This window comes from Stegostoma tigrinum, chromosome 11, assembly GCF_030684315.1.
Source record: "Stegostoma tigrinum isolate sSteTig4 chromosome 11, sSteTig4.hap1, whole genome shotgun sequence".
NCBI classification, from domain to species: domain Eukaryota; kingdom Metazoa; phylum Chordata; class Chondrichthyes; order Orectolobiformes; family Stegostomatidae; genus Stegostoma; species Stegostoma tigrinum.
In genome coordinates, this window is record NC_081364.1 from 8,648,999 (window position 1) to 8,674,693 (window position 25,695).

The 25,695-nt window shown below is 42.8% G+C and overlaps 2 long non-coding RNA genes across 2 annotated transcripts in view; one reads left to right on the top strand and one right to left on the bottom strand.

The window, feature by feature from the left end:
* Window positions 1-25,695, bottom strand: part of LOC125460466 (uncharacterized) — a 106,095-nt gene that overhangs the window by 33,804 nt on the left and 46,596 nt on the right. The window lies entirely within an intron of this gene.
* LOC125460465 (uncharacterized) overlaps window positions 16,709-25,695 on the top strand; it is a 38,423-nt gene continuing 29,436 nt past the window's right edge. Inside the window, exons 1-2 of the long non-coding RNA XR_007249264.2 lie at window positions 16,709-16,900; window positions 17,204-17,570. This is a non-coding gene — a long non-coding RNA (uncharacterized LOC125460465). The remainder of the gene's footprint in view (window positions 16,901-17,203; window positions 17,571-25,695) is intronic.

Here is a 25,695-nt window from a genome sequence, read left to right on the forward strand (position 1 = left end):
GTTTCCTAGCATAGCCCACAAGTTCTTGAAATCACGTTGAACAGAAAGAATGTTGTATGATCCACAATCACATCTTGATTGTGAAATGAAGTACAAAGGCATAGGGAGTAGCCATTCTTTCCACCCACATATGTTTTTATAATCTGGGTGATTGAATAAAGCACCACATCAAAAAGTTGTAGATTGACCATAACTCACTCCAATGGTTTTGACATGACATTGTGTGCATAATAGGGTGGAAAGGCTGCCTTGCAAATTTAGCATTGCAGGCATTTTTTTGTGCATGGGAAGAGAAGTTTCTTAAGCAGCTCCTACAGAATGGTAAGTCTTTATCTTACCTATTTTCCTAACACTCATTAACAATGACCTGCATTTATATTACACTTTTTAACATAGAACAACATTGTATAGGAACACCCAACACTGAGCCACATAAGGAGATATTAGGGCAGAAGCTTGATTAAAGAGATTAGTTTTCAGGAGTGTTTTAGAGGAAGTGGATGAGAGGAGGTGTGGAATATAAACGTACAGAGAGGAATTTCCAGAGCTAAGGGCCATAGAATAACTGAAGGTATTGTCACCAACATTGCAGTAATTAAAATCAGGTTGCCCAATAGGCCAGAATTGGGAGACCAGTGAGATTTTGGAAGGCTGTGACACTGGAAGAGCTTACAGAGATAAAGAGGAGCAACATGCTGGAGCAACTTGAAAGGATGAGCATGTTAACATTAGCGTGACAACTTAAACCTTTATAGCTTTCAATTAATTGCTTGGTAATATGGAGATTGGTTAGCTTTGACCGTTGCTTTGTAATAACACTGAATAACACCAATATCAAGGGTTCAACTTCCACATCAGCAGATGTTAACATGAAGGTCCCATGTTCTCAACTTCAGCCCTCACTTGAGGTATCATAACTCTCAGGTTAAACCAGCGCCAGCCATCTATATCTTTAATGACGGAACAGCATAATCGTCCAAGAAGACTGTGGAAACCTTCCCTTTACAGAGCTTACACATTACCAAAAACAGACACAGAGTTTTTCATCTTGCACTCATCAGGACCGGAATGCAAGAAACTAAACTTAGAAAACTTATATCCTCTCTCAGGATACTATTCTTTTGGGTGAAAAGAATATATCCATCCATTGTACTTTTTCAATAAGGAAAGAGTTATGAAGAAAGCAATACTTGCTGCACTCCCCATGGCAAAGCCTAATCAATCAGAGACGAGTAGCAAATCGGATTTTAATCAGCTAAATAAAATTGTCAGTTAACAGGGTCTCCTGTACTTCCATGTGTATTATGGCTCAATTGGCATCCTGTCCTCACGCTACATAAATTGCTGTTGCCTTATAAATCTATGCTGGTTGTGTGCCCCAGATGTTGCAAATTTGGGTGTCCTCTGAAACTGTTCTCTTAGCATTCCACACCTGGTATTTTCTGTACTTCCTGGCTCATGACCTCATTTGTGATCAGAGATAATGGGAACTGCAGATGCTGGAGTATCCAAGATAACAAAATGTGAAGCTGGGTGAACACAGCAGGCCAAGCAGCATCTCAGGAGCACAAAAGCTGACGTTTCGGGCCTAGACCCTTCATCAGAGAGGGGGATGGGGAGAGCGTTCTGAAATAAATAGGGAGAGAGGGGGGCTGGACTGAAGATGGACAGAGAAGATAAGTGGAGAGGTGCGTATAGGTGGGGAGGTAGGGAGGGGACAGGTCAGTCCAGGGAGGACGGACAGGTCAAGGAGGCGGGATGAGGTTGGTAGGCAGCAAATGGAGGAGCGGCTTGAGGTGGGAGGAGGGGATAGGTGAGAGGAAGAACAGGTTAGGGAGGCAGGGACGAGCTAGGCTGGTTTTGGGATGCAGTGGGAGAGGGGGAGATTTTGAAGCTTGTGAAGTCCACATTGATACCATTTGGCTGCAGAGTTCCCAAGCGGAATATGAGTTGCTGTTCCTGCAACCTTCGGGTGGCATCATTGTGGCACTGCAGGAGGCCCATGATGGACATGTCATCTCAGGAATGGGAGGGGGAGTTAAAATGGTTTGCAGCTGGGAGGTGCAGTTGTTTATTGCGAACTGAGCGGAGGTGTTCTGCAAAGCGGTCCCCAAGCCTCCGCTTGGTTTCTCCAATGTAGAGGTAGCTACACCGGGTACAGTGGATACAGTATACTACATTGGCAGATGTGCAGGTGAATATCTGCTTGATATGGAAAGTCATCTTGGGGCCTGGGATGGAGGTGAGGGAGGACGTGAGGGTGCAAGTGTAGCACTTCCTGCGATTGCAGGGGAAGGTGCCAGGTGTGGTTGGGTTGGAGGGGAGTGTGGAGCGGACAAGGGAGTCATGGAGAGAGTGGTCTCTCTGGAAGGAGGACAAGGGTGGGGATGGAAAAATGTCTTGAGTGGTGGGGTGGGATCTGCCAATGTAGTATACTGTATCCACTGTACCCCTAGAAGGGTCTAGGCCCGAAACGTCAGCTTTTGTGCTCCTAAGATGCTGCTTGGCCTACTGTGTTCAGCCAGGTCCACACTTTGTTAGCTTAGTTTGGTGTTGCCTCTTGGCATTTTTGATGGCCTTACAAAAGTCATACCTGGATTTCCTGTATAGGTTGGTGTTGTGTAACGTCTATGTCTCTGACGTGGACTTCAGTGGGGAGCAGATCTCCTAGTTCATCCATTTAAAACTAAAAATCTATTGAGCATCAACTACAATTTGTAGAGAGTTCCTAATATCTACCACACTTTGTGTGTAGGAGTGCTTCAAAATCTGTCTTGCATGGTCTGGCCCTAATTCTCAGACTGTGCCCTTTGTTCTAGAATCTCCAATCAGCAGAAGTAATTAATTTCTACATACCCTGTCTTTTCCTGTTATTATCTTGAAAGCTTGGATCAGATCACTACTTAAGCTTCTACATTCTAGAGAAAATAGGCCCAATTTGTATAATCTCTCCTCAGAACTTAATCAAGACAAAACTGTTGTCTTGACAAGAACACCTAACATATACTCAGCTGGTCTGTTGGTATCTGTGGAGACAGAAGCAGAGTTAACATTTTAGGTCTAAGGTCTTTCATTAAAAGTGGAAAACTTATAAACTTCAAAGGTTTTAATTAAGTTATGGTTGGGGCAAGGATGAGAGGAATGTGCAGTCCATGACAGGATGGGAGACAGGAGAGATTATGTCAAAATAATTTGTCTCATCGGATTAAGAATTGGTAAGGGTAGCACGATAAAGAAAATACACAGGCACTCCTCCAAAGCACAGCTTATAGCATTAACTCATCTGGTAGTATTTCATCTGTGGTATGAAAACAACCATTGAAAAGGGGTTTTCCCTCGTTATAATGAACCGGCCCAGAGATGTTATTAACGACTGCCAGAGCAAATGGGAATTGAACCTGGGCTTCCTTGATCTAGGAAACAAGGATAATATCATTGAACCGTAAGACGCCCAAACGAGCTTCTCTTAAGCTGAGAGAGCTGACATTATTCAGTCTGGAGAGATTAACAGATTTTCAACAGGGAAATGAATGAGGTTGTTCATCCTGACTGGAGCGACACTGATATTTCCTCCTGTCACTTTTTTCTGCTGTCACCATGAGTCTTTGAAATAGGAGGTGAAGGAAGAAGGCTGTTTCTTTGCTTTCACTCCGTGAAGTAAACATGAAAGTGGTCAGACTGGCCCCGGTAGGGCATTGTAACAAACAAAAAGTCCAAAATTAAAGCAACATTATATCCATGGGCAGCACAAACAGCATGGGGAGTTGGGTCTGGGTGGGAAGCTCTTTGGCGGGTTGGTGTGCACTCAATGGGCTGAATGACCTCTTTCCGCACTGTAGGAATTGCATGTTGTAACCGAGCTACTGTGGTGCCCAAAGGTCTCAGAGGCCTGTTTCTTCTAACAGATTCTGTGTACTCCCTCTCCATGCAGATACCTGAGCGCGGGTGTTACCAGGAAAGAAGGGAAGACAATCTGATGCTATGAACTGCCCCGACCCCCTGTTGATGGTTCCACTGGCCTGGCCCAGGAACAAGCCTGTGGTGAGGTCCTCCGATCTGCTTCCCCTCTCTGCTCCGGGTGCCCCAAGATCAGAAGCGTAAGCCTAAAGTGAAACTGAATGTTTAAAAGTAGTCCCATCTTCTCAAGGGCAACTAGAGATGGGTAATAAATGCCAGCACGTCCAGCCTTGCCTCCATCCCGCAAGTGACGGAAAAAAAAATGTTTGGAATGGAGAGGAAATTGAATGTGTTGGCTTTGCCATGCAACTGTTGTACCTTACTCAAGAGTAGTATGGTGGCTCACTGGTATTCACTGCTGCCTCCTGGGTTCAATTCCACCCTCAGGTGACTATCTGTGTGGAGTTTGCCCATTCTCCCTAAGTCTGTGTGGGTTTCCTACCCCAGTCTAAAGATGTGCTGGCTAGACAGATTAGCTGTAGGAAATGTAGGGATAGGATAGTGGAGGTGGTAAAAAAAACCCGAAAGAACTGCAGATGCTGTAAACCAGGAAACAAATCAGAAATTGCTGGGAAAGCTCAGCAGGTCTGGCAGCATCTGTGAAGGAAGAAATAGAGTTAACGTTTCCGGTTCTGAGGAAGGGTCACCAGACGCAAAACATTAACTTTGTTTATTCACTCACAGATTCTGCCAAACCTGCTGACCTTTTCCAGCAATTTCTGTTTTGTTATAGTGGATTGGGTGGTGGGTCGGGGCAGGATGCTCTTTGGAGGGATGGTGTGGGCTTGATGGGCCAAATGGCCTGCTTCTACACTATAGGGAGTCTATGAACATTCTGGGTAATAGAGGTCATGGATTTGGATGAGGCAGTTTTGGGCCCCATATCTCGGGAAGGATGTACTGGCCCTGGAGCGGGTTCAGAGGAGGTTTATGAGAATGGTCCCAGGAATGGAAATCTTAACATATGAGTAAGGTTTGAGGACTCTGGGACTATACTCATTGGAGTTTAGGAGGATGAGGGGGGAATCTAATTGAAACTTACAGCATACTGAATGGCTTGGACAAAGTGAATGTTGGGAAAATGCTTCCATTGGTAGGAGAGTCTAGGACCCGAGGGCACAGCCTTAGATTAAAGAGAAGACCTTTTAGAACGGAGATAAGGAGAAACTTCTTCAGCCAGAGAGTGGTGCATCTATGGAATTCACTGCGACAGAAGTGGCAGTGAAGTAATCACTGAATACATTTCAGATTGAGATAGATAGGTTCTTGATTATCAAGGAGATCAAGGACTACAGGGAGAAAGCGGGAGAATGGGGTTGAGGAACTTATCAGCCATGATTGAATGGTGGAGCAGACTGGATGAGTCATATGGCCTAATTTCTGCTCCTATATCTTATGGTCCTATGGAACCTTGGTGAGTTGCTGCAGCGTATTTTTATAGATAGTGCACACTGAAGCTGCTGTGCTGGAGGATGTTTTGGGAGACCGAGACAGGAGTTGGATTGGATATTGAGATAACTGAAAGTTTAGGGGTGGGGGATGGGAGATTGTTGTAGGGAGGTGAAGGCAAAGGAAAAGGAATAGGTGTGGATGGAAGGAAACTGGAACGAGACGCACAAAATATTTTGCTGTTAAATACAGAGTAAGGGCACTCTCTAGTGGATAAAACAGGTATAACAAAGCATGGTAATAAAATGTGAGGCTGGATGAACACAGCAGGCCAAGCAGCATCTCAGGAGCACAAAAGCTGACGTTTCAGGCCTAGATCCTTCATGCCATCTTACTTCTCCTTTCCACTTAGTGCAGGGACAAATGTGGTTGCTCTTCAAGCTGATGCACCAATCTGTCTGGTATTTATTCATTGTGGAATTATATCTTCAAACAACTAAATGCTTTGCTTCAATTTTCCCCATCCAGTGGCTTAATACAAACATGATGATTCTTCAGATAATGGGGATTTAATTTTCTCTGCGCATTCACAGGAAGTTGGCCAGCATTTATTGCCTAGCCCTAATTACCCAGACACCAGTAATGAGTCAACCATATTACTATGGTTCTGGAGTCATATGTCAGCCATACCAGGTAAAGACAGCAGTTTCCTTCCCTGGTTTTTTCCCAACAATTGAGAATGGTCTTCATTAGACTCTTAATTCCAGATTCTTATTGAATTCAAATTCCACTATGCTGTCTTGGCAAGATTGAAACCTAGGCCTCCAGATCATATCCTGAATCTCTGGATTAATAGTATGGTGATAATACAACTAAGCCATCGCCTCCCCTTTTTTAACGGCAGTGCTGACGATGTCAACCACAGGACAGACAGCCAACTGGGGCCCCATGTTGCCTCTTGTTAACAGGCCCACTGCTGCATTTAGTGTCGATCAAGTATTGAACTGGACAGCAGTGGGCCTTGTCAGGAGCAAAGACACCAGCGGGATCCCCTCTGCCAAGGGCATCCTCTTGCTCGGCAGAGCCCCCGGGGGTTGGCAGCTACACCATTCAAAGCCCTGGATCAATGAGGAACATCAAGCACAGGAGAATGATGGTGGTGGGTGTGGTGTCAGGGAGCTACAGAGGATACAATGGGGAGTCAGCAACAAGTGCCATGGGAATAGCTCTCAACTCCTTTCTGAAGCCAGGTTCCTCAATCAGGTCCAGTATGTCTCGTGCCGCAAATCCTCTGGTACAAAGTCCATTGTTTTCCACTCAGTGTATCAATAATCTGTCTTCTCAAGGCTCACCTTACAGTAGGAAGGTGATAGCCTAGGGGCGACATTACAGCATGTGCAATTCAGAATCCCAGGTTGTTGGTTTGAGGGCATGTGTTCAAATCCCACCATAGAAGATGGTGAAATTTGAATTCAATAAAAATTTGGAATGACGAATTTACTCTAATGGTGATCATGTAATCACTGTCAACTGTTGTTAAAAAGAATCCATGTGATTCACTAATGCTCTTTCAGGGAGGAAATCTGCCGTCTGAACTATGTGACTCCAGAACCACAGTAATATGGGCAACACTTAACTACCCTCTGACCAGTTAGTAAATGCCTAGCCAGTGCTGCCCACGTCGCATGAATAAATAAAAAGGAGCAAGATGCCAAAGAACACCATCACTTGAAACCTTTCAATGCCAAACTCTAGCATTATACTACTTATAAGTTTCTTTTGCATTATCTGGACTACTGATTCATCAGGTCATACTTGGTTCAGCTAGTGCTAACCATGTGAGGTGTAAGTTAAGTGAAAATGTCTTAGTCCTGATGACCTTAGGGCTGCTCTCTCATTAGGGAGAGACAATTGATGGTGAGTTTAAACCTGAGGCTCTCCCTGCCACAGGCAAGGGATGATGTTCAGAGGGCGATCTCTTCGTAGCAAACAGTATAAGAATTGAAACGATGCTGTTGGCACCACTCTGCATCACAAACCACCCAGCCAGAAGTTGGCTGAATACAGATGTTAGTCTGTGATGCTGACATAATTGAAGCAGGAGCAGATGAGAGCGATTAGAACCTGGAATTGTCTATGACAATGATGGGTTTGGTGACAATGAGGTAATGATCAAAGAAGTAAATTCCTGGCAAATAGCTGTCAAGCTGCTTTCTAAATTGCACCAACAGTGATCTCACGTGGAACTGGGACATGAGGGCAGAAGGTTCAAATGGAGTCTGACTGAAAATGTCTCTACAAATCATTAAAAAAAAATTTACACTCATCAGGATTCCAGTCCTCATCTCTCAAAGGCACCCATTCTTTTCTAAATTAATTCTCAGATCACGGTATTTGAGGAGAAACTGACTTGATATTGAATCAAAATAAAAACCGAAAGAATTATGGATGCTGTAAGTCTGGAACAAAAACAAAAATTGCTGGAAAAGTTCAGCAGGTCTAGAAGCTTCTGTGAGGAAAAAAATCAGAGTTAATGTTTTGGGTCCAGTTCTGAGGAAGGGTCACCGGACCTGAAATGTTAACTCTGATTTTTCCTTCACAGATGCTGCCAGACCTGCTGAGCTTTTCCAGCAACTTCTATTTTTGTTCGATGCCGAAGAAACTGTTCATATTTCACGCGGCCATTTAATTGCACAATTATATGTACAATGAGGTAAATAAATCTAAAAAACAACAATAATTGGACAGAATAATACAGTAAACTTCACAGTACTTGAGGTACATAATTTTTACCACTTTATCAAGGGTGCTGGTTCACAAGATGTCAGCTAAAACAATGGTTGTTGTATTTAAGCGTTTTATAAATGTACATTTATACACATTCAGGGAGATGCTGGTTAACTACAGGAGGAAGAATAGAACTGAAGGGCAGTTAGGATCAACTATTGCTAAACAGAGATGTATTTTAACAAAGATTTTCATCCTGCAGTCAGCAGGACCAACGTTCCCTCCCAAGCTGCATGGCTGCACATGTGAGTAGCAGTTCCAAGACCCCATGCTTGGTGATCAGCGTCAACACACTGAGTGCTGCACTGACATCCAGTTCTGGAGTTCACTGCTGTGCATGGACCTCAGAGGCCCGCACAATGGGAAAGAGTATTGGTAGCAACACTAAATAGGACAATTCTCAAGAATAAGAAAGTAAAGGGAAAACAGCACTTATATTGCATGGGGGAGACAGTGTTCTCTTTGTAGGCATTCTAAATGTTGTTACCCTTGGCTTTTGTATTTCTTGAGAATTGTCCTAATAAGTGAAAAATGAAAAGTTTCAACAAAAGATGTAATTTCTGGGGAATACTTAAGCTTTGTACCAACCAACACGTACATGGGGTTGGTTGGACTTGCTTGAGGGGAAGCTTTAGTTTTAATCTCAAAATATGCTTTATTCACAAATATCTTTATATATATATATATATATATATATATACATAGTCTCAATGCATTTCTGTTCTGTACAGTTTCACAACAAGGAAAAAATCAAAACATTGAAGTTTGACTCTATCCAAAACAAAACAAAGACCTCTTTTGCACATACAGTGCTATACTTATATACATTTGACGCACCAGGGTGGTTTGATAATTGAACAGACCTCCATTTAACTTCAGTAGAAAGACCTCAGACCGTGGTCTTTCCCCACTGCACTTTGGCAGTAGCTGTCCCAAGCTTTAGTGCATCACTTAACACTTGGTCTTTGACTTTGGAATGTGTCAGTCTGCCACACTTGGTTGAAGTCAACTCCGTGTACTGGAAGACCTAATTTCAGGCAGAGCAGAGAGCATCTTACACCAAGTTGATGGTTCCTCCAAACGCAGTCCATGTTTGTTTCAGTGTGCGTCCTGGGGAACAGACCGTAGAGCACAGAGTCCAATGGCACAGCACTGCTCTGGATGAACCTTGACAAAAACCACTGCATCTTGCTGTAGACTTCCTTTGCATAGCCACATTCCGGCAGGAAATGTAGGCTGGTCTCAACACATCCTGCAGCTGCTTTGAGGCAGCATGCAGTGGCACAGGCTGACCAGGCATACATGAAGGATCTCATAGATAGTGCCCTATAACCACCAGCCACTAAGCTTATCTGAAGTTTGGTAAAGCCAATTCTGATTAAATGGTCTGTTTTCATTTTGTAAGTTCTGTTTGAAATGACCCAGTCAGCATTTAACTCTGAGAGACAAAGCAGTTAGGAAGAGAAAGGATCAAAACAATAGAACCACAGGAAGCGGGAGCAGGACTAGGCCCTACAGCTCTTTCAGCCTCTTACACCATTTAATGACTGACTAGCTCCTACTTTCCCACCCTATCATCACGTCCTTGAGAATACAAAAATCTATCAATCTCTGTCTTGAATATACTTATTAACTGCAGAGCATCCACAGATTGCTGGGATAGAAAATTCAAAAGATTCACAACCCTTTGATAAAGAAAAGCCTCCTTGTCTCATTCTGAAATAGTCAACCTTCCATCATAAGGCTATGACCTCCAATTTGCAACTAACTTTTCAGCATCTACTCTGTCAGTCCCTCTAACATTCGATTCACTGAGATCACTCTTTCTTCATTGAGATAGGCTAATTGATCTAGAAAGTGGGATCAGGGTTTCTGTATTCTGAGATTTTCTCAATTGTAACTCTGGTGAGATTCACTAGATTATTTCCAGAGATGAGTATTAAGTAGTTCAGGCCTTAATCTATGGAGTTTAGAAGAACGAGTAGAGATCTAATTGATTTGATTTGATTTGTTTTAATTTGATTTATTATTTACATGCACCGAGATACAGTGAAAATCCACACAAATCAAAGACATGAGGGTAATAGAACAGAAAGCAGAATATAGTGTTACAGGTGCAGAGAAGGTGTAGAGAAAGATGAACTCTAACACCTGAGAGGGCCGTTCAAAAGTCTGATATCAGCGGGGAAGAAGCAGTTCTTGAATCTGTTGGTACGGATTTTCAAACTTATGTATCTTTTGCCCAATGGAAGAGGGTGCAAAAGAACATAACCACGATGGGAGGGGTGTTTGATTATATTGGCTGCTTTTTGAAGGCAGTGAGAAGTGTGGTCAGAGTTGATAGATGGAAGGCTGGTTTGCATGATGGACTGTGCTGTATTCACTACCCTCTGTATTTTCTTGCAGTTCTGGGCAAAGCAGTTGCCATATCAAACTGTGATGCATCCAGATAGGATGCTAGGTACATCTATAAAAATTAGTAAGTGTCATAGCAGACATGCAAAATTTCCTTAGCCTCCTGAGAAAGTAGAGGCATTGGTGTGCATTTGTGATTGTAGCCTTGATGTAGATGGGCCAGGACAGATTGTTGGTGATATTTACTCCTAGGAACTTGAAGCTCTCAACCACCTCCAAATCAGCACCATTGATGCAGACAGGGTTACGTCCTCCACTCGGCTTCCTAAAGTTAATGACCAGTTTCTTCATTTTGCTGACTTTGAGGGACAGATTGTTGTCCTTACACCATGCTGTTAAGCTCTCTAATTCCTTCCTGCACTCTTTCCTATTATTATTTAAGATCCAACCAACTACAGTGGTGTCATCGGTAAATCTGTGAATGAAGTTAAAGCAGAATTTGGCCATACACTCATGTTTATGTAAGGAGTATAGTAAGGGGCCAAAAGGCAAGTGGTGAGGATGACAAAAAGAGTGCGTAGAGGGATATAGACTGGAGGTTAAACAAGTTGGCAAAAACTTCCCAGAGGGAATATATTGTGGGTAAATGTGAGCTTATGCACTTTGGCAGGAAACATACAGGAGCTGTATATTATTTAAGTTGAGAAAGTCTGTAGAAAGCTACCAAACTGAGGGATTTTAGGAGTTCTCATTGTCAAAATATGAAAAACTTTTATTCAAGTTCAGTGGGGAATAGTGAAAGCAAATTTATACAAGGTACTAGTCAGACTACAGCTAGAATACTGTGAAATTATCTAAGGAAAGATATCCTAGCAGTGTATGCAGTCCAGAGAATGTTCACTAGACTAGTGCCAGGTATGAAGGGAATGATTTATGAGGAGACATTGAGAAGGTTGGGCTTGTACTCAGTGGAGTTTAGAAGAATGAGAGGTGATCTTATTGAAACTTATAAGATTCTTAGAGAAATTGACAGGGTAGATGCAGAAAGGTTGTTTTCCCCTTCTGAGAGAGTCCAGAACCAAAGAATATATTCATAGAGTGAGGGCTTGCCCATTTAAGACACAGATGAAGAGGAATATCTTCTCTCAGAGGGTAGGGAATCTGTGGCATTCTTTACCAGAGAGGGCAGTTGAGGCTCAGTCATGAAGTATATTAAAGGCTGACATTAACAGACTTTTAACAGTAAGACCATAAAATATGGGAGCTGAATTCGGCCATTTGGCCCATTGAGTCCACTCCATCATTTGATTATGGCGGATGTGTTTCTCCTGTCAATTCTCCTGTCTTTCCCTGCCCCCTTAACCCTTCATCGTCTTAACAATTAAATACCTTTCTATATCTGTGTTAAATACCTTCAATGACTTGGCCTCCACATTCTGCCGCAGCAATGAGTTCCACAGATTCACCATCCTCTGGCTGAAGATATTCCTTCTCCAATCAAATCTAAATGGTCATCCTTTCACTTTGAGGCGGTGCCCTTGTGTCTTAGTCTCTGCTACTAGTGGAAACATCTTCTCCACATCCACTTGGCACAGGCCTCTCAGTATTCTGTAAGTTTCAATCAGAACCCGCTCATCCTTCTAAACTCTATTGAGTACAGGCTCCAAGTCCTCAGTCACTTCTCATATGACAAGTCCTTCATCCCCAGGATCATTCTTGTAAATCTCCTTTGGACCCTCTCTAACACCAGCACATTCTTCCTTAGAAATGAGGCCCAAAACTACTCACAATATTCCAAATGTGGTCTGACCAGAGCCTTACACAACCTCAGCAGTACATCTCTGCTCTTGTATTCTAGCCCTCTTGAAAAATGAATGCTAACATTACATTTGCCTTTCTAACTGCCCACTGAATCTGCATGTTAACCTTAAGAGAATCCTGAATGAGGAGTCCTAGTCCCTTTGTGCTTCAGATTTCTAAAGCCTCTCCCTATTTGGTAAATAGTCTATGCCTCTATTCTTCCCACCAAAGTGCATAACCTTATACTTTCCCACATTGTATTCCATCTGCCCGATCATGGCCCACTTTCTTAGACTGTTCAAGTCCTCTGCAGCCTGTCTGCTTCCTCAACTTTACATGTCCCTCCCACCTACCTTTGTATCATCTGAAAATTTAGCAACAATGTCCTGAGTTCTTTTGTCCAGATCATTACCATGAATAGTTGTGGTCCCGATGTAGACCCTGCAGCGAAATCCACTAGTCACTGGCTGCCATCCTGAAAAAGACTCCTTTATTCCTACTCTCTGTTTTCTGCCAGTCAGCCAATCTTCTCTTCATGCCAGTACCTTGGCCCTAACACCACTGGCTCTTTTCTTAATTAGCAGCTTCCTTGTGACATCTTGTCAAAGGCCGTCTGGAAATCCAAATAGACCACATCCACTGGCTCTCCTTTGCCTAATTTGCTCATTACCCCCTCAAATAATTCAAACAGATTTGTCAGGCATGACCACTCCTTGATGAAGCCCGATTTTACCATGCACTACCAAGTACTCAACAATCTTATCCTTAATCACGGCTTATGGGGGAAAAAGCATGAAAGTTGAAATGTGAATTTTAAGATCAGCTATGAACTTGTTGAGTGGCAAGGCAGTCATGATCTGAATGCTCACTTCTAACCCTGCATCTCATGGTCTTTTGGTGCTAAACATTACTGTCCCTTGCAGTGTGTAATGAATGGAGTGAATGTTGAAGGTGGTGGATGGGGTGCTAGTTTAGTGATCAGAGATAATGGGAACTGCAGATGCTGGAGAATCCGAGATAACAAGGTGTGGAGCTGGATGAACACAGCAGGCCAAGCACCATCTCAGGAGCACAAAAGCTGACGTTTCAGGACTAGACCCTTCATCAGAGAGGCTAGTTTAGACTCTAGTTTTGTGATAACAAAGTGTGAAGCTGGATGAACACTGCAGGCCAAGCAGCATCTCAGGCTCCTGTGATGCTGCTTGGCCTGCTGTGATCATCCAGCTCCACACTTTGTTATCTTGGATTCTTCAGCATCTGCAGTTCCCATTCTCTCTAGTTTAGTGAGTTGTTTTGTCCTGGATGCTGTTGAATTTCATGAGTTCGTCAAGTCCATCGATCGTTATTCATCTGCTGCCACCTTGTGGTGATTTCACTGCTGATTATAGCTGGAGTCTATGTGCAGCGGTGGTTGTATCTAAACAGTATAGACAACACAAGTTCAAAACCCACTGGGACCATTTGACCATTTGAACTTAGTGCTGAGTGATCATAAAGCTGTCAGATTATTGGTTAAAAACCCAACAGGTTCAGAATGAGCTTTTCGAGATGTCACCTTCACAGCCAATGAGAAGTTCTGCTTGACAGGTCAGTTGAATGGTGACCTCTTAAAATATTCAAATTTAAAATCATTGAAAGAGCCTAGTTCCTATCAACTCAACTGCACTCCTTGTTGCCATGTTGTTCTTTTTCTTCATTTATGCAATGTGGGTGTTGCTGGCTGCAGTTTTGTCCATCCCTGGTTGCCCTTGAGAAGGTGAGCTGCCTTCTTGAACCACTGCAATCCATGTGCTGACAGGTAGACCCACACTGCTGCTGCAGAGAGAGTTCCAGGATTTTGATTCAGTGGCACTAGGGTAACATTGATATATTTCCAAGTCAGGATGATGAGTGCTTTGGAGGGGAACTTGAAGGGGGTGGTGCTCCCATAAATCTGTGCCCTTGTCCTTCTAGTTGGAAGTGATTATGGGATTGGAAGGTGCATTTGAAGGGGCTTTGGTGAATTTCTGCAATGCATTTTGTTATTGGTACACACTGCTGTTACTGAGTCTTGGTGATGGAGGGACTGATTGTTTGTGGATGTGGATGCTAATTAAGTAGGCTGGATAGTATCAAGCTTTTTGAGCATTGTTTCAACTGTACTCATCCAGGCAAGTGGAGAGTATTCCATTATATTCTTGACTTGTGCTTTATAGATGGTGGGCAGGCTTTGATGAGTCAGGAGGTGAGTTATTTGCTGCAGGAATTCTCACCTTTGACCTGATCTTGTAGTCACAGTAGTTGTGTGGCCAGACAATTTCAGTTTCTAGTCAGTAGTAATCTCCAGAATGAGGATAGTGGGGAATACACTCAAATTTGTCCTGCTTCTTTTTGTAGTGGAGATACCCGGACAAAGGTTCCACTTTGTCAGATAGAAGCCAGTGTTGTAACTACTGGAAAAGCTTGGCGAGGGGAGCAGTAAGTTCTGGAGCTTACATCATCAATACTATTGCCGGGATGTTGTCAGAACTCAGAGTTTTTGAAGTATCCACTGCGTTCAGCTGCTGTGTGATATCACATGGAATGGCCCAAATTTCTGAAGACTGGTATTTGAGATACTAGGGATCACTGGAGGAGACTGAAATAGATTATCTACTTGGCACTTCTGGATGAAGATTTTTGTGAATGGTCTTACATCATTAACAGTGGGGATATTGTGGAGTCTTTTCCTCCAGTAAGTTGTTCACTTGTCTATCACCATTCATGACTGGATGTGGCAGGACTGCACAGCTTAAATCTGATCTACTGGTTGTGGGATCACTTTGCTTTATCTATTACTTGCTGCCTATGCTGTTTGGCATGCAAGTAGTCCTGTTTAGCAGCTTCACTGTGTTAACACCTCATTTTCAGATATGCCTAGTGCTGCTCCCGGCATGCCCTCCTGCACTGATCCCTTAGCTTGATGGTAATTGTTGAGTGGGGAACTTGCCAGGCCATTGAAATTGCAGATTGTGGTTGAATACAATTCTGCTGCTGTTGATGGTCAACAGTGCCTCACAGTTTCCCAATCTTGATTTGCGAGACTTGTTTGAAATCTATTCCATTTAGCACAGGGATTGTGCCACACAACACAACGGATGGTATTGTCAATGTGAAAATGGAATTTCGTCTCCACAGGGACTGGGCAGTGGCCACTCTTACCAATACTGTCAGTGACAGGTCCATCTCCAGCCAGCAGACTGGTAAGGATGAGGTCAAGTATATTTTTTCCTCTTGTTGGTTTCTTCACCTCCTGCCGCAGACTGTGACTACAGGCAATGGCTTTTAGAACCTGATCAGCTTGATCAGTAATATGGCTGCCAAACCACTTTCAGTGGTGGATGTTGAAATCCTGCACCCTCCAAACACACTGAAGATCATCTACACTGTCCTTCCTGCCTCCTGAGCCTTGATAATAACACCTTCATGATGTCCACCCTTCTTCTTCACCCAAGAACAGAACCTTTGGCCCACATGGTGACTTTCTAAACTAAAAGCCTTTTGCCTCTACGTGGTCTATTCCACTCTATTCCCTAACTATTGATGTATCTGTCAAGATGTCCCCTAAATTTTGCTACTGTATCTGTCTCCACCAGCGCAATCTGGGCACCTACCACCGTCTGTGTAAAGAACCTGTCTTTCTCATATCGTTTACAAATTCTCCCTTTTACCTTAAACCTATGTGCCCTTGTAATTGACATTTCTATGCTAACTGTGATCGGTTGACAGATGGCAGATGCTGATGTCTATCGACAAGGTGCACATGCAGCTGGTGCCTGTCGGTCAAGCCCTGAGCTGCAGTTAGATTGAATGGCCATGGATATTGTTCAGAGCAAGCAGTGTGCTGAAACTACCAGGTACCCGTGTTAGTTCCCATGTAGCGTTGTCCCGTTGGCCGGCTAGCTGGCGAGTTTGTTAAGATGGAAAGCTGAATGTTATAGAGATGAGTTGGGCCATCAATGAGGCATTTAACAAGAATCACTCTGACCTTAATTGGCAACTCGCTGCTTATTAAAAAAAAATATAAAGCATGGTGCAGAATGCTCCCAATGTCAAGGTAGATCTCGCCGGATTCTCATTCAATTCTGCTACAGATCTCGCCCCATAGCCCTCGTCGCTCAGAACCCTATTAGATTCCACTCATCAAACTCCCATAGTGCATGGAGCGAGTCAGCCTTTTGTGTTCAAGCCACAGAGGGCTGTGAGTAAATGGGTGGAAAGTGTAATGGGGTTTAAAAGAGAAATACATTAGCAGGAGGTGATGGTAAATGTTGAGGACAGCTCAGATCCCCTTGAAGGGAACTCCAGTGCCAGGATTTATGAAAGCTTTGCACTTACATGGTTGGGAGCTAGGGGTTGTTGCAACATTGCCTCATGAGAGGTTAACAGGTCTCAAGTAGCAGATCCCACAAATAGGACTTGTCATGGTTGGAAAATGTTTCCGTCCAGTGCCTATTCTTGGTAGCACTTATGGACAACGAGTGCTACGAAAAATAGGATCCAGAGGAAAGCGTGGTCCCTTCACAGGGAAAAGTTTAAACTAACCTGAATCAGATAGCAACAGGAGAATTGAGCATACCCTCAGGATTTGCAGGTAAAGAGTGATGTTTGTATAGCTGAAGTGAAGAGTTTCATGTCTTTTCAAAAGTTTTTCAGGGTAAATCTCTGGAGCTGTGGGGATGCGGAGATGGAAAATGCATGTACTATTTGTTTAAGGGAGCGCAATATGCAGAGTTATTAAAACAAAGTGGCTTTACATTTGTAAATTTCTGTTGAAAGCAGCCCAGAAAATTGAGGTTACTTTGGCCGTGGTGGCTCCAGAGGGCGCTGCGGGCAAAGCATTTTGATGACGGGGTGGAGGTTATTATTTGCTGTTTTCTGCCTTTATTTTTTGCAGAAGAAAACTTTCTGTTACCCTATCCTCAACCATCACAAACACTCTCCTGATCTTACACCTTATGCCATGCCTTAAAGGGGTCGTAATACTCAGTGTGCTGGCTGTGAGTACTTGGATCAGGCAAGGGGAAGTGAATGAAAAGCTGTCAACAACTGACAAGCTTCCTGATTAAGCAGTCATCCTACTCCACTCCGCACCCTTCAAAGCGCCCAGCAGAAACTCTGACCTAATTGCCTCTGCCTCAGTCTTCACCCTGGGAAACATTCTCAATGCCTGCAAGTAAATTCCCAGCCAAGGTAGCCTTCCTCCTGCTCAAGGATGACCACGAAACCTTCGAGGAGCAATGGATAGGGCAAGCAATCGAGCGGTGAGATTTTATTTTCTTTTAAAAGAAAAATAGAAAGTTAAAAAATGGATGTTGTTACCTCCTCCTCCTCACAGCACTCTGCAACTTTACGGGAAGAATTCCAAAGTCAAATTTAAGGGTTAGAGTTCACAAACTCTTATATCCCACTATTGTTTCAACATATTAATGGAAGCAGAGAATTGAGGTATGGATTGAGGGTCAGATTTTGCTGAACATTTTTCTTAATAATCAGAGGGATTCTATCAACGGCTAAGCTCAATTCCTCATTCACAGTTTCACTATGAGTAATCTTTGAGGGACTGATTCCTTGGGATGGGGTTTTGGGTGGGGAGAATGAAGACCTGGCTAGCGAGGCCGTTGTCATTATTTCATGCTCCTGCCAACTGCTCACTGCTTCCAAGCCACTTGCTCAGTTGCCTACCAAAAAAAAAATCTAAAGGAGGGTGGTAGGTGGCTGTTTTGTGGGCTGCAATGCCAACTATTACCATCTTGTGGTTGGGATAATTTGCTGCCATCATCCCCTTTCCTTGACTGGGCCTAAGGCTACTTGGTTTACAGTGGTAGAGTAAAGCCACCCACGTGTCTTAACGAGTAGAGGTTCTTGTCTTCAGAACCAAGGGTCACAGTGTAAGGATAAGGAAAACGCCATTTAAGACTTCAATATGGAGAAACATCTTGATCCAGAAAGTGGTGAGCTGGTGGAATTCACTGTCACAGAAAACGGGTGAGGCCAGAACACTGAATATTTTCAAGAAGGAGTTAGATGTAGGTCTTAGAGCAAAACGGATCAAAGGGTATGGGATGGAGAAAGTAGGATCAAAATACTGTGTTGGATGACTAGCCATGATCATATTGAATGACAGAGCAGATTTGAAAGACTGCGTGGCCTAATCCTGCTCTTTTTTTCAAATTTAAGCAAGATGTTGTATGATAGCAATCCGATACAAGTCACATCAGTAAATTACACATTGTTAGAAAGGCTACTGGGAGACCTGTGGAGTTTATTTTTATTCAATGGGCATTGCTAGCTGACCAACATTTATTGCCCCTCCTTAGTGGCCCTTGAGTGGTGAGCTGCCTTCTTAAGCTGCTGCAGTCCATGTGCTGTAGATAGACCCATAATGCCCTTGGTGAGGGAATTCCATCATATTGCCCCAGTTGACACTGAAGGAATGGAAATGTATTTTCAAGTCAGGATATGAGTGGATTGGAAGGGAACTTGCATGTGCTGTGTTCCTATGTACCTGCTGTCCTTGTCCTTCCAAACGATAGTGGTCATGGGTTTGGAAGGTGCTACTTGAAAATCTTTTGTGAATTTCTCCATTGTAGTTAATAGGGTGGACAGTGAGAGTCTTTTTCTGAGGATAATGACTTCAGCTTCAGTACAAGGGGGCATAGCTGCAAATTGAGGGGTGATAGATTTAAGACAAATGTCAGAGGCAGGTTCTTTACTCAGACAGTGGTAAGGGCGTGGAACGCCCTGCCTGCCAATCTGGTTAACTCAGCCACATTAGGGCATTTAACAGTCCTTGGATAAGCATATGGATAATGATGGGATAGTGTAGGGGGAGGGGCTTAGATTAGTTCATAGATCGGCGCAACATCGAGGGCCAAAGGGCCTGTTCTGCGCTGAATTGTTCTATGTTCTATGTAGTTTATAGACAGTACACACTGCTGCTACTGAGCGTCAGCGCTGAAAGGAGTAGATGCTTGTCGATGTACTGCCAATCAAGTGGGCTACATTTTGAGCAGTGAGTGTGGTAGACTAAGTTGATAGAATTGCAAGTGAATTGCCATTTCCTTTGAAAGGAGTATTTTGGGTTTTGGATGTTGTAAAGGTGATTCTGGTTGCCTTTTGGTCTAACAAGCAGCTAGATTCCATAATACTCTGAGGACGAACCCAATTGTTCTAACATACCTTATTGATCTGGAAGTAATTTCTAACTTAAGTCATTCACAGCAATTGATATTAAGAATAATGTCTGGCGAATTCCAAATTCCATTTAACACAACAAAAGATGAGACAAAAACCGAAATTGCTGGAGAAACTCGGGGATCTGGCTGCATCTCTGGAGAGAGATAGAGAAACACAGCTAGCACTTCTTTAGAGAAAGGTCACTGAATTCAAAACATTAACTCTGTTTCTCTCTCCCCACAGACCTGTTGAGTTTCTCCAGGAATTTCAGTTTTTGTTTCGGATCTCCAGCATTCGCAATGCTTTTCTTTATCTTTGGCAAAGGAGAGGGAAAAACAGGATCTGTTCTTGGTATTTTCAAATCAACCTGTTCAGAGATTGAACCCTTGGAGCAAGTGGGATTTGTACCCAAGGCCTCCCTTGTTCAGAGGTCGGATACCCTACCAGTGCACCACCTTGAGATCTGTTTTATGTATTTTCTAATCAACATGTTCACTGCACATGAGCCCCAAAATCGTTTGTGACAGAGAGGGCTACTCTCTCTAGAGAGAGGCCACTGATGCTGGTTTAGCCAAAGGGTCACCATTTCTCTGGTAAGGGCAGGGAGTTAAGAAGGCTAGTAATTTCAATGGGAAATGAACCAGCCAACTTAGCCTTAAGTCTGGGTAGGGCAGCAAATACTGAACTGAACCCACGGCCTTGGTGTTATCAGCACTACGATCTAGCCACATGTGCTAATAAGCCATCATGTTATACATCAGCATGGAGAACACATATCGGCTGTGATGCAGTGTGCACAGCAGTGTCACCTAAGACAGCAGGTTGTGAGTTCAAGTCCCATACCAGAGACAAGAGAGCAAAGTCCAAAGGCACTGTCTTTCAGAGGAATCTTTGATACATATCTTGTCCTCTTGGTAGGACATAAGCAATGCTGTGGCCACTATTCAAATAGGATCAGAGGAGTGGTCACTGATAAATCTGACCAATATGGTTCCTCCAAGTGACATCATGAAAGAAATGATTTTGGCTGCCGTCATGGGAACTTGTTATACATCATCTTGTGTGTTTGCAGGAAAATAGTACGGAAAACTAGACTGTCATTAGGCTACTGGTACCTGCACAGACGACCCAAACACAGTGTTGCCTGCACTTAAGGGTGGGAACCAGCACTGACGCCAGCAGTTTCTCCTATAAAAGTTGCAAAGTTCCATCAGATAGTAGCTGCAAACAGAAGCCACACCTGCTTTATCATTATAGGCGCTAAAGATTTGATTGGAGCAATGGCTGTAATTTGGAACAACTTACATGTATTTAGAACACCAACTTGTTAGGGCAATCTGCAGCACAGTGGTAGTGTCCATACGCCTGGACCAGGAGGCCTGGGTTCAAGTCCCATCTGCTTGTAATAACATCTCTGAACAGGTTGTTTAGGAAAATAGGTTAATTTAAAAGAAAACACTCACTTGCTTTCCTATAGCACTATTTAACACAATGTGGTGCTTCATAAGTGTGTTACAGAGCAAGATTTAACACTGGACCACATGAGGAGACATGAGGATAGATGATCAAATGATTGGCCAAAGGGCTGACTTTGAGAATTGTCTTAAAGAGAGAAGTGAAGAAGAGTGATGTGAGGTGTCTGGTTAGAATTCCGGAGCTAAGGTACTAGAAACCTGGAGGCAAGACCAGCGATGTGGACAAACCAGAATTTGGACGCCACAGAGATCATGGAGGAGATAGGGAGATATGGGAGTGATTTGCAAATTTTGATCTGAGCTTTAACTTTGAGATGCTGTTTAATCTGGAATCAATCAGAAGGCATTGGGATAACAGGCGAATAGGACTCTGCAAATTGGGATGTGAGCAGCAGAGTTTTGAATAGTTTCATGTTTATGGAGGATAAAATATGGGAGATGGGCAAGAACGTATTGGAATGGTCTCGCCCAGAGCTAACAATGGCACAAATGAGGGGTTCTGTAGCAGATACCCTGAGACAGAAGTTCTTATGCAGTAGTTATAGCAGTGAAAAGACGAGGTTTTGAAGATGCTTGGAACTATAATTGGAGGTCAAATATTACACTGAGGTTGCAAACATCTGGTTCAGCTCAGGCAACTCCCAAGGATAGCAGGGACTGGAGACAATGGCTTTGGTCCTATCAATACTTTGCTGGTTGAACAAAGTCAGAAGTCACACAATACTAGGTATATTTGAAATCCCAAGCTTTTGAAGCGCTGCTCCTTCGTATCTTCACCTGACGAAGGAGCTGTGCTCTGAAAGTTTATGATTTCAAATAAACCTGGTCTATAACCTGGTGTTGTGTGACTTCTGACTTTGTCCACTCCAGTTCAACACTGGCATCTTCACATATGTGAATGAAGCTTCTGATCATCCAAAACTGAATGTCAAGAAGTGGTCTGATAATTTAGTAATTAAACTCCAACTACAAGTAAATACTTAAATCATTGGCATAACATAAAACTAATTAAAATTTCCATGTTCTGTTGAGTTGGTTCTAGCTGATCTGAAAGTTTCTTCCTGGCTTCCACTGGTTTGCAAGAAAAACATGGTGACTGGTTCAGGTGAAAAATTTTCCTGATTTCATCAATTAAAAGGCACAATTTATAGCAACTACTGAAGGAAAAATGAACCAGTTTTCTTCAGCTTTAAAGTGAGACAGCTCCTCTAAAATTCATTCAAAAAGAAATTTTTCTGATGAAGGGTCTAGGCCCGAAATGTCAGTTTTTGTGCTCCTAAGATGCTGCTTGTCTGCTGTGTGCATCCAGCTCCACACTTTGTTATTTCGGATTCTCCAGCATCTGCAGTTCCCATTATCACCAACTAAAGTTCTGCTCCATTTCAGAGAAAGCACCAAGATTCTCCTTGCCCTTTAGTCCTTTATCAATAGGTTCAGAAACAGTTTCATTTCTTACAATTTTGTGTTCCAGCTTTTGGGCAACTGATCTATCAACGTTTACTTGATTTAATGTTATACATGCTTAACTATTCTCTCTTCTCAGTCACAAATCCCAGATGAATGGGGAGTCCTGTCAACAGCATAAACCTAGCTGCTTGTCAAATCAACAGCATATATACATGCACGGGACACATGACACACACACTGAAGGGGGAACTGTAGTCCACCAGACCATGGGGACTTTCCAATCAGACTTCCCCTGAATTCACTGAGACAATTCACCATTTCAGATACAAAGGCACCAAACTGAAGCTGAACTGGCTAAACCTGCTGCTCTTGTTTTCCCAAATTGGTTTCAACATTGTTTTCTGATTTGAACTGTGGTACCATTATGCTGAGGCAGATCATAATTTATGGGTAGGGTTGGCACCAGACATGCATCAGTTAATGAATAATATCACTGCATAATTGTTGATGATTCCACAAATATCTCCATTACCAAAGCCACAATATGATAAGACAATGGGTGCAGCAGGGAAGAGCAGAAGTAGGTGCTAAAAAGACATCTGGTTTTTATTGTGGAACCTTCCAGAAATTCATTGAAAAGATAGACATGCATCGCAGCGGTATGTTGCTTGACAGGACAAAATCGGAAAGGCAAGTACTGACCATCTTGGGTTGTTTTTTCTTCAAATGTATCCCTATTGATTGACTGGCACTACATTAATAAGATGTGAGGGTGGTGATAGTATGGACAAATTATCTGAAGGCCTGGCTTAATCCTTCCTTTTTTTCTCTCTTTATTCAATAAAGGGATGAGAGTGTTGCTGGCTGGTCAGCATTCATTGTCCATCCCTTATTGCCCAGAGGGCAGTTAGGAGTCAACCATGTTGCTGTGGGTCTGGAGTCATATGTAGACCAGACCAGGTAAGGATGGCAGTTTACTTCCCTCAAGGATATTAGTAAATCAGATGGGTTTTTCCAACAATCAACAATGGATTCATGGTCATCATTAGATTCTTAATTTCAGATATTTTATTGAATTCAAATTCCACCATCTGTGGGATTCAAACCCAGGTCCAGAATATTACCTGGGTCTCCAGATTAACAATCTAGCAATAATACTACTTGGCCATCAACTCCTGAAAAGGCACGAATTCAAATTCTACCTCGGCTGGAGATTTTAAATTCAGTTAAAGTTAAATTTATTAAGTAAGTATTGAAGAATGATACTACAGGTAAACATAAAAACCCAGCTGGTTCACTAATACTCTTCATGGTATTATCTGCCCTTCTTACTCAGCCTGGCCTTCTTGAATTGTATTGCATTAGCTCGATTGTCAAATACTCAAATGAGTACAGTGAAAAGTTAACAAGTCACAACTTTGGCGCCATCTCTGATGCAAGGTACCTGGGTACAGATTCTTCAGTACAAATCCACAGCAATGTGATTAACTCTTAAGTGCCCCCACTCATAGCTTAGCAAGCCACTTAGTTGTATGAAACCACTACAGGAGGAAAGCACTGTGGGGATACCTATACCACACAGACTACAGTGGTTCAAGGAAATGGCTGAAGGGCTATAGAGTCACAGAGTTATACTGCACAGAAACAGTGCTGTTAAATTTCGAAGTGGACCTCTCAAATTTGAAATTTAATGGTAATCTCACTTTCTGTGCGCTTTCTCTGCTGTAAAATTGTGCTCTTTGCTCTGTTCTATTACCCTAATACAGTTTGTAAGGTGCGATCTGCCTGTACTGGACGCAAAACAAAACTTTTCACTGCACATAAGTACATGTGAAAATAATAAATCAAATCAAATTTTTAGAAAAACCCAGCCTATTCAGCCTCACCTTTTAGCTGAAACCCTCCAATCCCAGCCACATCCTTGTAAATCTTTTCTGAATCCTTTCAAGTTTCACATCTTTCCTATAGCAGGGAGACCAGATTTGAATGTAGTATTCTAAAAGCGGCCTCATCAATGTCGTGTATGGCTGCAACATGACGTCCCAAGTCCCTATACTCAATGCACTAACCAATGAAGGCATGCCAAATGCCTTGTATCTGCGAGGCAACTCCCAAGGAATGAGCATCTGCACCCCTAGACCTTAGTTTGGCAACATTTCTCAGGTCCTTACAATGAACCGCATAACTCCTATTCTGGTTCACCTTACCAAAACGCAACACCTCACATTTATCTAAATTACATTCCATCTGACACATCTCAGCCCTTTGGCTCAACTGATCAAGGTCCAGTTGAACTCTGGGATCCCCTTCATTGTCCACTACACCACCAATTTTGGTGCTATCTGCAAACTTACTAACCATACCTCCTATAATCACTAATTAATATAAATTACAAAAACCACAAATGCAGCATCGATCCTTGTAGCACACTACTGCTCAAAGGCCTCCAGTCCAAAAAACAATCATCTACCAACACCCTCTGTCTCCTACTTCAAGCCAATTTTGTAGTTGATTGGCAAGATCTCCCTGGATCCCATGTGATCTGACCTTACTCACCAATCTGCCATGCCAAACCTTATTGAATGCCTTGCTGAAGTCCATATAAGACAATGTCTAGCGCTCTGCTTCCATCAATCTCCCTTGTCATCTCTTCAAAAAACTCAATCAAATCAGTGAGACTTGATTTCCGACACACAAAGTCATGCTGACTATCTCTAACCAGTCCTTGCTTTTCCAAATACATGTAAATCCTGTCCCTCAGAATCCCCTCCAACAACTTATTCATCATTGACATCAGGCTCACCGGTCGATAGTTCCCTGGCTTTTCTTTACCACACTTCTTAAATAAAGGCACTGCATTAGGCAACTCAGTCTCCCAGTTGTCCTTGCTAATGACATTCACATTTAAAGAATGATGTTTTTTTTAAACCCACAGGATTTTCCCATGCACTTTAGGGCCACTTTTGCATATCTATACTGCTGTAATACATTGAATTAAATGAAATTAGCTTTATTGTCACATATTGCTCAAATGAGTACATGCGGAAAGTTTACAGCGCCATCTTAGATACAAAGGTAGGGAGGTATGGATACTTAAGATCAAATTCTTAGGAAACAAAACAAAAATTAGAAGATTAAAAGAAATGAATAGTCCTAGCGAGTCTTGAGAAGATTTGTAGCTCAGGTTGAGGTTCTGGATGTGAGATTGCTCGCTGAGCTAGAAGGTTAGTTTTCAGACGTTTCGTCACCATTCTAGGTAACATCATCAGTGAACCTCCGATGAAGCACTGGTGTCATGTCCTGCTTTCTATTTATCTGGTTAGGTTTC